The 10,170-nt window shown below is 48.4% G+C and overlaps 2 non-coding genes across 2 annotated transcripts; both read right to left on the bottom strand.

The window, feature by feature from the left end:
- Positions 1-8,552: 8,552 nt before the first annotated feature.
- Trnap-agg (transfer RNA proline (anticodon AGG)) lies at positions 8,553-8,624 on the bottom strand. The gene has a single exon. It is a non-coding gene; the product is annotated as a tRNA-Pro (tRNA).
- A 1,017-nt stretch (positions 8,625-9,641) lies between these two features.
- Positions 9,642-9,713, bottom strand: Trnap-ugg (transfer RNA proline (anticodon UGG)). The gene has a single exon. It is a non-coding gene; the product is annotated as a tRNA-Pro (tRNA).
- Positions 9,714-10,170: the final 457 nt, after the last annotated feature.

The raw sequence follows: 10,170 nt of genomic DNA, 5'->3' as shown, positions 1-10,170 counted from the left end.
GTAGGCTGAAGATGGATGCCCCAGTGTTGCAGAGAAACCTTGGGTGACTGTGCAGGCAGCCAGTTGTTTCTGTCATTCCTCACATGTTTTGGAAGTTGCTTGTTTGCACTTCTTGTTTAACTAGGTAATATTATTCCCTTCTCAGGTCTCTGAGGAAGTTGAAGATTCGATAGTTATAGTTTTCCTTGTTAACAATTTCAGAAAAGAAACTCACTAATGAGGTGTAAAGTGTATAAGTTTGTAAGACATCAAAAGATAGTTTTGGTAATACAAGTTAGGATAGAAAGTGATTTAGATACATTTTGGATTCACCAAGATAGGAGAGATAATGGAATATTTTTTCTCAATTTGTCAAATGCAAATGGACTAGACATTGTGGATATATTTATTGCCTGTATATATTGTATATAGTTATTGTACTTATTGTATATAGTTTTTTATATTAGTTATAACTTTTATTTATTTTAGACAAATGTGGTGATATTTTATTTGTGTGCCCCAATAAAGCTTATCTGGGGATCAGAGGAAAAAGCCAGCCACTATACTAAACACAGAGGTAAGGCAGTGGTAGCACACACCTTTAACCCTAGCATTCCAGAGGCAGAGATCCATCTGGATCTCTGTGAATTCAAGGCCACACTGGGAACAGAGCCAGGTATGGTGATACAGGTCTTTAATCCCAGCACTATTTAACCATCGAGGTCTGGAGGTCTGGACAGACAGACAGGGCATGATCTATAGCTGGATGAAGAGGAAGTAAGATGGCAGGCAGAGCACAGAAAGATATATAAGGTGTGAGTGTACAGGAAGTAGCTCTCTTTGGCTGAGGATTTCCTAGCAGTAAGAACATGGCTATCTTATTTCTGTTTCTCTGATCTTTCACCTTTCACCCCAATATCTGGCTCCAGGTTTTTTTTTTTTTATTGATAAAATTTGTCTTACAATGAGCCTTCTCTAGCCCCAGGGCTCTTGCCTTTAATCCCAGCATTCAGTAGTCAAAGGCAGGTGGATCTTTGCAACTTTGAAGCCAGCCTGGTCTACAAAGAGAGTTTGGGGCTAGCCAGGACTACATAGTGAGATCTTGTCTCCAAAAACGAATTACATTTATTTATTTTTGTGTTTCTGTATGAGTGTGGAGAGCAGAGGACAACTTGTAAGAGTCAGTTCTCTCCCTCCATCATGTGGCTCCTGGCGTGGGGGGGGGGTGGTGTCACACTCAGGTCATCAGGCTTAGTGACAAGTGTTTTAAACACTGAACCATCTCACCAGCCCGGAGGAGCGCCTTTCCCTCCTCTGCAGGATACCTTTGTTCACAGTCTAGATGTTGGATGTTCTTTACAGCCAGGTGGTGGTGGTGTATGCCTTCAATCCCAGTCGAGTCAGGAGGATCTCTCTATGAGTTTTAGGCTAGCCTGGTCTACAAAGTGAGGACTAGAACAGCCAGAGCTTTTACATAGAGAAATCCTGTCCCCAAAACTAAAACAAATAAAATATTTATTTATTTAATGTGTGTGTGTGTGTGTGTGTGTGTGTGTGTGTGTGTGTACCTGTGCCTTCAGTGTCTGCATAGGCCAGAAGAAGGCATTGGACCCATGGACGTGGAGTTACAAGCAGCTGTGAGCTGCATGAGTTTTGCATGAGCTGCATTGGTTCTGTGAAGTGACCCAGGTCCTCTAAAAGAACAGCAAGTGCCCTTAATCTGATTGGCCCTGATTAACCTCTGTTTCAATTACCCATTATTTATTTCAATCAATATAGCCTGTGTAAAAAACAAATGGAAGTACAATTGGTTCTGATGCCCTTAACTCAGCTCTCTGCATCAGTGATTGTGAAATGAGTGGCCCCTAACTGTTATCAGTTCTCTGGGGGTGGGCAGTGTCTGTATGCAATACTGATTTGGATGTGACACAATGTACTTCACCCATTGGTTACTTGCACAACAAATAAGTAAAAAGGTTTTCAATGGGCTTGTGGCAGTGTCCACAGGCAAGCATGTGTTTGCATCCTCGCTGGCATGTACAGTCTGTGGATAGTCTCTCAATGTCGTAATTTGGAACATGCCTCACATTTTTGGTGACTATGCAGAATATCAGAATATTTTGTGGGAATGTTGGTAGTTCTAGCTACTTCCCAGCCTGTGGTGGCTCCCTGGGGCCAGCAAAGTGGGAATTTAACAAGGCAGCTCCACGTAGTTTATCTGGTAGTTAAAAGGTTTGTTTTGGGGTAACTTACAACCAGTAAAAGGGTTGGTTAATGGGTCTGGGAGAGGTGAGGTGCAGTCCAGCGTGGTTCTCTGGAGAAATCTGGCTTGGTCTGCAATTCAGCATCCAGGATCATGAGGAGCCAAGAGGGCTGGCATGGACAAATCAGGTCTTAAGGGCTCCGGTCTGGGCCACACTTCAGGGGCAGGTCATAGGTAGGCATGGTAGTTACCGGATGCCTCCCTGGGGTGGTACTTCAAGGTCAAAGCTGGAACAGCTACCCACTACAGGCCAGACTTTATATAAAGAGCCTCCAGTGGTCTCTGAGCGAAGATGGTTTGTATTTTGGTAAGCACATCTGCTTCCTGATTTCCCAAACTCAATGAGCTATGTATGGGCTGCCATATGGAAAACTACTGACTCAGGTTGAACTCCATAATATCTGCCGTCTCCATGGTGGTGGAGCCAGCACCAGCCGGTTCTTTTCTCACTGGGCCATCCATAAAGTCAGACCTCCGAATACAGCCCAACAACCGTCAACGGAGATTGTCACGGGGTAGATCTCATGAATTGGCACTGTCCAGGCTGCTCTTATCTCAGCCCACAGGCTACGCTTTCCTTCTCTCTCCAGCCACATGGTGTCAGTGTTCCTTTGCATTTCGACAGCCACCCGGTCCTGTCCGGTGCCCTAACTTAGGCCATCCATGCAGCAGGCATCTATAGGCAGCTGGCGTTTCTCTTAGCACTTTATCTGTCTTAGCTTTTGGGTCAGTTACTGGGGGAGGTTCAGAAGTTCGAAAGGACACCGGTCCTAGCTCAGCCTGCACAGCATCAGCGTCAGGACTTGCAAACACACACCCACACCACGGTACTTGCCTGCCACCTTCGGCAAGTTTGAGTCTGTGCCGCTGGAGAGAGAGTTGTGGCCTCCCGTCAGATCAGCAGCCTTCACTGCTGTTGAGGTGACGGGTCCCACCTTCTGAAATGTTCCACCCTCATCAGCAATTGCTGTTCTAGCACTGTATACTGCTTCCTTCCCTTTCCATGACGGGGACCCAAACCCTATTAGAACTGTTTGCTTAGGCTGGTTTTTTTCCATAGTCTCCTGAACGTCTGGTGATTTCTAACACAAATGATCTTGCAAGGATCTTAGCTTATTCAGTAGCCTCTTGAGCCATTTATTTATTTTGGTACCAACCACACACTTATCTTTTAACTAAGTTGTTGGGTGTGATATGCGTTTTACTGGGAAGGTAAAAAACATCCTGCTAGGAATTTCCTAGCGGAGCTTGGCCCTTGTGCATTGTGTGGGCTGACTGCCCATCCTAGTTCCTTGAGGTGCACCCCTGTAAGACCTCCAGGGATTAGCCCTATGTGGAGTGAGATTTTTCACAAAGAGGAGGAAGCAGGAGAAGAAAACAAGGTCCTGGGCCTCCTTCCCTGTCCAAATAGACAGTGTCCTCTGAAGCACTTCTGAATGCAAGGTGGCCTTGGGAATTCAGCAACCAAGAGAATACAAAAAAAAAAAAAAAAAAAAAAAAAGATGTATTAGCAAGGTCCAACACAATATGAAAAGATCCCACGACTTTCTCAGTTGTCCTGTCAAAAGAACAATGTTGGGCTCAGTGGTGTAGATGGGGGTGACTACCTTATTTAGCTCTCTAGCCACAGCCTTCTCCAGGAGCTGTCTGTCATCTCGGGCCACATACCAAGCTGTAGAGAGGCCTTTGGGTTGGACGAATAACCTCTAATCTTTCCAGCTCTTAAGTTCTGCAGGTTCAGCATAGACTTCCAAGCAGTCGGTACTACTTGACGTTTATAGGTCTATGGGGGCAGGAACTTCACAGGCTCCTTCCGGTCTTGCCCATTCACAAATGGCTGCCTTTACATTTTACACTCTGAGATGAAACTCTGCGATGGTGGTATGCAGGGTGTGCCCCAGGAGCAGCATCCACCCTCGGTATATTCTCTTGCAGAGAATTAAAAAAAAAAAAAAACTGGCTGTAAGTCATTTTCTTTTCTTATCTTTTTTGTCTCTTTGAGATAGGGTTTCTCTGTGTAGCCCTGGCCATCCTGGAACTTCCGCTAGAGACCATGCTGGCCTCAAACTCACAGAGATCAGCCTGCCTCTGCCTCCTGAGTGCTTGGATTAAAAGTGTGCACCACCACTGCCTGGCACCTAAGGCATTTTCTTAATTAGTTATTGATGGGGAAGGCTGGCAAGCCAGTAAGCAGCACCCCTCCATGGCCTCTGCGTCAGCTCCTGTTTCCAGGATCCTTCCCTGTCTGAGTTCTTGTCCTGACTTCCTTAATTGATGGACCATGCTGTGGGAGTGTAAGCCTAATAAACCCTTTCCTCCCCAACTTGCTTTTTGTTCTGGTATTTCCTCACAGCAATAGAAATCCTAAGACGCACACTTAGTTCTCTTCATCTGCACCATTTGATCCCCACTGGCATCCGTTGCTGCCATTGCTCTTGGCACTATCATGTTCCAGTAGCCACTGAAGCCTGAGCCTTTTGTTCATGAGTAAGGAACCAATAAACCTGCGATTTAGCGTGGAGCCTCTACTCACCGTGTGGACCCTGTGGCAGGCAGCCGTGATGGCTAAATCAAAAGAACAGTGGGGACTGTTCCTTTCTTATAAAGGGGATACAGCAGGGTTCACCTGTGACTACATACCTCCCACTCCTTTCATCCTTGTGCTCTTCTCTACTTGTCATAACTTTCTGTCGTGGGCCACTGTTGAGGGTCCCATAAGTGCCGAATCGTCCGTTTCCCCTTCCGCCGAGGGCTATTTTTAATCACTTCACCCACACTCTTTCCCTGTCACCATCCCATGCATCCCTTGGCTTCTGCACCAGTCGCTTCTCTTTTTGCTATGACCAAAGAGATGACGAGAAGCAACTTAAGGAAGAGGCATGGTGGCAGAAGCGTCGGCGCCAGCTCACACTGCAGTCGGGAAGCAGAGGAAGAACAGGAGACAGGGCTGGACTACCGAACCTCAAGGCCCGTCCCCAGAGACCCGCTGCTACCTAAAGGTTCCTCAACCTTCCCACACAGCGCCACCGGCTGCAGACAAGTGTTCAAGCAGGTGATCCTTTGGGAGGGGGGTAGTTCACACTCAAGTCACACTAGGTTACAAGGTTTTAGATCCTGAGATCTCTTTAGCATAGATCTAATTGGTGATCTCTCTCTTTTTGGGGGGTGGGTGGGGTGGGTTTTGAGACAGGGTTTCTCTGTGTGGCCCTGGCTGTCCCAGAACTCTCTCTGTAGACCAGGCTGGCCTTGAACTCAGAGATCTGTGTGCCTTTGCCTCCCAAGTGCTGGGAGTAAGCCTGGCTTGTGAGCTCTATTTTTTGTTGTTTTGTTTGTTTGCTTGCTTTTTGTTTTTTACATCCCCTAGAGTTATAAGAGACAGAAACCAGTACCGCCCCCCCCCCCCACCATACTTTTTATTTATTTATTTTTCTGATTTTCCTGCTGAATAAGAGGCTAACACAGAGAACAGCACTGGCAGGTCTTTCCGGGTCTATTCCTCCTATACACAGGCAAGTTTGCTGTGGGCCTCAGTTGAGTCTCAGTCATTTATCTTCCCACCCACACCAACAGCCATGCCACAGCAACCCCCGTGTGCTGTGTTTAGAGACTTCAGTATGGCTGCTGGTCATCAGTCATCTGTGAGGCATCCATGACCTTGTCTGGTAGATCCCATCCGTCCAGGAGACATGCCATCCCACACCACTTGAAGGAAGGGAGCCACTCTGACCTTCTGCCCCAGAAGCCCCAGCCCTGGAGGCTCCACTTTGGTTTCCTGTCTCGTCACCCACAGAGGGAGACCTAGGGCGACTCCTCTCAAGCTCACCTTTGGTTCTGTTGGTCTCTGGGCGCCTTCTGTGTTTGCATGTGTAAACAATTATCTATTTACCCGAGACAAGGTACCAAAGACAGGCCGAAGAAAATATTCCACCCAAGGCTAGAGCTAAAGGTGTTTTTTTTTTTTGGGGGGGGTATATACAGGAAAACAGGTGAGGGGTTACAGGAGAAAGAGAGCCCCAGGCAGATGTGTCACTCAAAAGCATCTCAGCTCAGGTGATGTCCTGTTCCACCGAAGCACTTCCTCTTCCTTACACAAGTTCCTTACACAATCAGGCAACTCCACAGAAGAGCCCTTCCCCACCATCCTTGATAAACCCAAGGCAGGGCTTCATGAATCTCAAGTCTGAGCTTCCTGAGCCTCCTAAGTGTTCTGTTTCCGGAGTCTTAGGACTCCCCCTCCACTTTCCTTCATCGTGTAGCGAATGTTTCAATCCAGAGGAAACAGCTAGGGAACGGAGAGCAAGGGAATTGGCACACGCAGATCATCTTTCTCGAAGCCCAGCATGGTGCTTCAGACTCCAACTGGACATCCCTCCCTTGCAGAGTCAGCTCCAGGTTAGGCAGCCTGTGCAGTCACAAAGGGTCTTCATGCCTGGGAAGCCTCTCTGATTGGCTTAATACTCTGTTGTAGCTGAAAGCTCCTAAAAGGTTGGAGAGATGGTGCAGTGGTTAAGAACACTCGCTGCCCTGCCAGAGGATCTGAGTTCAGTTTGTAGCACCATTGTTGGGTGACTCATAACCACTTGTAAGACCAGCTCCAGGGCATCAGGCCAGCCTCTTCTGGCTTCTGCGGCTACCAGCACTCATATGGACACACACCTTGGCAGATACACACAAATAAATAAAAATAACTCTTAAAAGAGATAAACAAATAAGGCAGGCATTGGTGGAGCACACCTTTAATCCCAGCACTCCAGTGGCAGAGGCAGGTGGATCTCTGTGAGTTCGTGGCCAGCCTGGGCTACAGAGCAAGATCCAGTTCAGTCAGGGCTACACAGAGAAACCTTGTCATGAGAAACCTAAAGTAAAAACAAAACAAAAAAATAAAACATTTTTCTAATAATCACTATATCATTTTCATTTTACAACAAGCCTTATAAGTTACATAGCTAGAGTACTGGGTGAAAGCTTTGCCCTCCAAAGGATCTTTTACTTCCCTCAAGAAAATATAAATTAATGATTTATTAGTTAATCACTTTTCTGGCTCCCAAATGTGCCAGGTGATATTTCAACATACTATTTAAAAATAAGGCCTGAGTGTAGTGACATCCCTTTAATCCCAGCACTTGGGAGGTGGAGGCAGGTAGATCTCTGAGTTCGAAGCCAGCCTGGTCTACAGAGCGAGTTTCAGGTCAGCCAGGGCTATACAGAGAAACCCTGTATCTAAAAATAAGAAAAATAAATAAAACAAACAAAACAGGATCTTTGGGATGGCTCTGTGGTTAGAGGCATTTGCTGCCAGTCGTGACTGAGTTCAATCCCCAGGCTGCGCATGGTGGACCGGAAGGAGAGCACCAATTCCTGAAAGTTGTCCACTGACTTCCACAGGTGTAAACATACACACATACATGTACACGCACACATATACACGTGCGCGAGCACGCGCGCGCGCGCACACACACACATAAACACACGCACGCACGTGTGCGCACTTCGCGGGCACGAGATAAATAAATGTAATTAAAAAGAAAAAAAAACTGCTGGAGGAGATAGAGCTTGAACAGCTCACTTGAGCTCCCAGATTCAATGTCTGGTAGCAGCAAAATAAACAAACACAAGCAAAGAGCTTTCCCCAGTCCTTTTTTTCCTCTATGGCTAAACTTAAATAACTCTCTCGTGGGGCTGGAGCCCTCGACTGTGGCGTTCTAACACGCCACTGCTTCTATTCAGGACCCAGGCTCCCTTCACCAACTGCCTCCCTGGGAGGACCACCTGAGTTCCATCCCCAGGGACGCACATGGTGGAACCGGAAAACCGGCTTCCACGAGGTGTTCTTTGAGCTCCTCAGTGGCGTCACACACCCCACCCCGACAAATAATAAGATAAAATACAATTTTAAAAAACGTTAAGCCGGACAGCGGTGGCGCACGCCTTTAATCCTAGCACTTGGGAGGCAGGGGTGGACGGATCTGTGTGAGTTTGAGGACAGCCTGGACTATAAAGTGAGTTCCAGGAGAGTTAGGACTGTTATATCAAGAAATCCTGTCTCGAAAAACAAACGAACAAAAAAAAAAATGTTATAACTCTGGTTTCCTGGGGCAAATGCTGTGTGTGGGAGCCTAAGCAGAAGAGTGAATAACCAGTCACTCAAATCTTTCTGCTGCCTCTGCCTCCCTGCGACACCAACGCTTGGCAAAACTTCCCCCTTTCCTTTCAAGTACCAGAGAACAGCAGAGTTTTGGGTCTTTAAAACGTGTTCCTCCAGACTTCTATCTCCGGGCTACGGTTTATTGTTGTATGAACTATAAATTTTGGGCTCGTCCGGGATTTGAACCCGGGACCTCTCGCACCCTAAGCGAGAATCATACCCCTAGACCAACGAGCCACGTAGGTCTAGTCGCCTGGTCCGTTTTATGACCATTGAGGCGTCTTGGGGCGGGACCTGAAGGGACTGGGCTGGAAGGAGAGTCGGATTTCAGACCCGCCCTGAAAGGGTGAATTCAGACCAGGGTTGCCGAGGGACTCCATCGTTCTGGTCCCTCCCCATCACCAGCAAAGTGAGGATCCCTAGTCCGCCCGTGCGGTTTTCCCTTGATCTTGGCCCGCGGATGCTACTCGGTGCTTGGCAGGCGATTCGCGCTGCCCACGTGGCAGCCCGCGCTCTGGAGGTCGCAGTCAGCGAGCAGGACAGACGGTCCTTCCAAGATCCCGGCGGCGGCTGCGTGGAGGCTCCTAGAACTCCAGATCGGACCACGCAGCCGGCGGTGAGGCACCCAGGGTGAGGCGCCCTGGGGTGTAGCGAGCCCGTGTAGCACTTCCCGCTTGTGTGTTCCGCCTCGCCCTCCAGCGAGGCCAAGACCTGGATGAGAGCGGACGACTACCGGTGTGGACCAGAGGCAGGTGCTGAGAGCCGCCAGCCTGCCGGCTGGAGAAGCCGCACGTCGCACGCGTGGCCTCCGGCCGAAGAAAGGGTGCGCACAGGTGGTGCAGGTGGACCACCCAGCAGATCGCACCCCAAGACCCCGCCTGCGACGCCCCTCCCTCCCCTGGGACAGTCGCTGCGTCCTAGCCGCCTCTGGGGAACCAGGGACTCTGTCCAGAGCTGGGAATCCCTCTCCGATGCAGACGCAGGTTCCGTTGACTTCGGAGTATCCAGCAGATCTGGGCGGACGGGTCTCTGCATTCTGTAGATCAAAGCCACCAGTTCCCTCCTTCTATAGAGAAGTTCCTAGGACATGGGTAGCGAGAAACAGAGACCTCCACCCAGCCAATCCACATGGAAGAGCTATCCGCTCTTCTCTTTTCTCGCTGTTTTCTGGGGCCTTAACAGGAGGAACTTCACAACTACTTCCAGATGACGGAGAATAGAAAAAGAGAAAGGAAAAAAAACATAAAAAAAGCTGGGCTCGTCCGGGATTTGAACCCGGGACCTCTCGCACCCAAAGCGAGAATCATACCCCTAGACCAACGAGCCACTTGGCTGAGACATGCCCCCCTCCCCTCAGTGAAATAAATGGACTACCATTCCAATCATCCTGTTAGCTCAGTAGTCATTACAGATTCCACGATTCATGTCGGATTTCTAGGGTGTGTTAATTTGGCTGCATAAACGAATGAGCTGCTGAGCCCACGATTTTTCCATTCTCTAATGGCCTACCTACTGTATAGTACAGATAGATAGTCGGACATGTCAGTAACGAGGCAGACTTTCCAGGCTTGATTAAGTTAGGACGCACAAAGGAAGTGCAGAACTTACACTTTTCCTTCCTTCCTTCCTTCCTTCCTTCCTTCCTTCCTTCCTTCCTTCCTTCCTTCCTTCCTTCCTTCCTTCCTTCCTTCCTTCCTTCCTTTTCCTTCAAGACGGGTTTCTCTGTGTAGTCTTGGCTGTCCTGGATCTCGCTTTGTAGACCAGACTGGACTCAGAGATCCAC

The sequence above is a fragment of the Peromyscus maniculatus genome, chromosome 6 (assembly GCF_049852395.1).
Source record: "Peromyscus maniculatus bairdii isolate BWxNUB_F1_BW_parent chromosome 6, HU_Pman_BW_mat_3.1, whole genome shotgun sequence".
Classification (NCBI taxonomy): Eukaryota; Metazoa; Chordata; class Mammalia; order Rodentia; family Cricetidae; genus Peromyscus; species Peromyscus maniculatus.
Note: the sequence above shows the minus strand (reverse complement) of the source record. Positions and strands in the feature narration are given on the sequence as shown.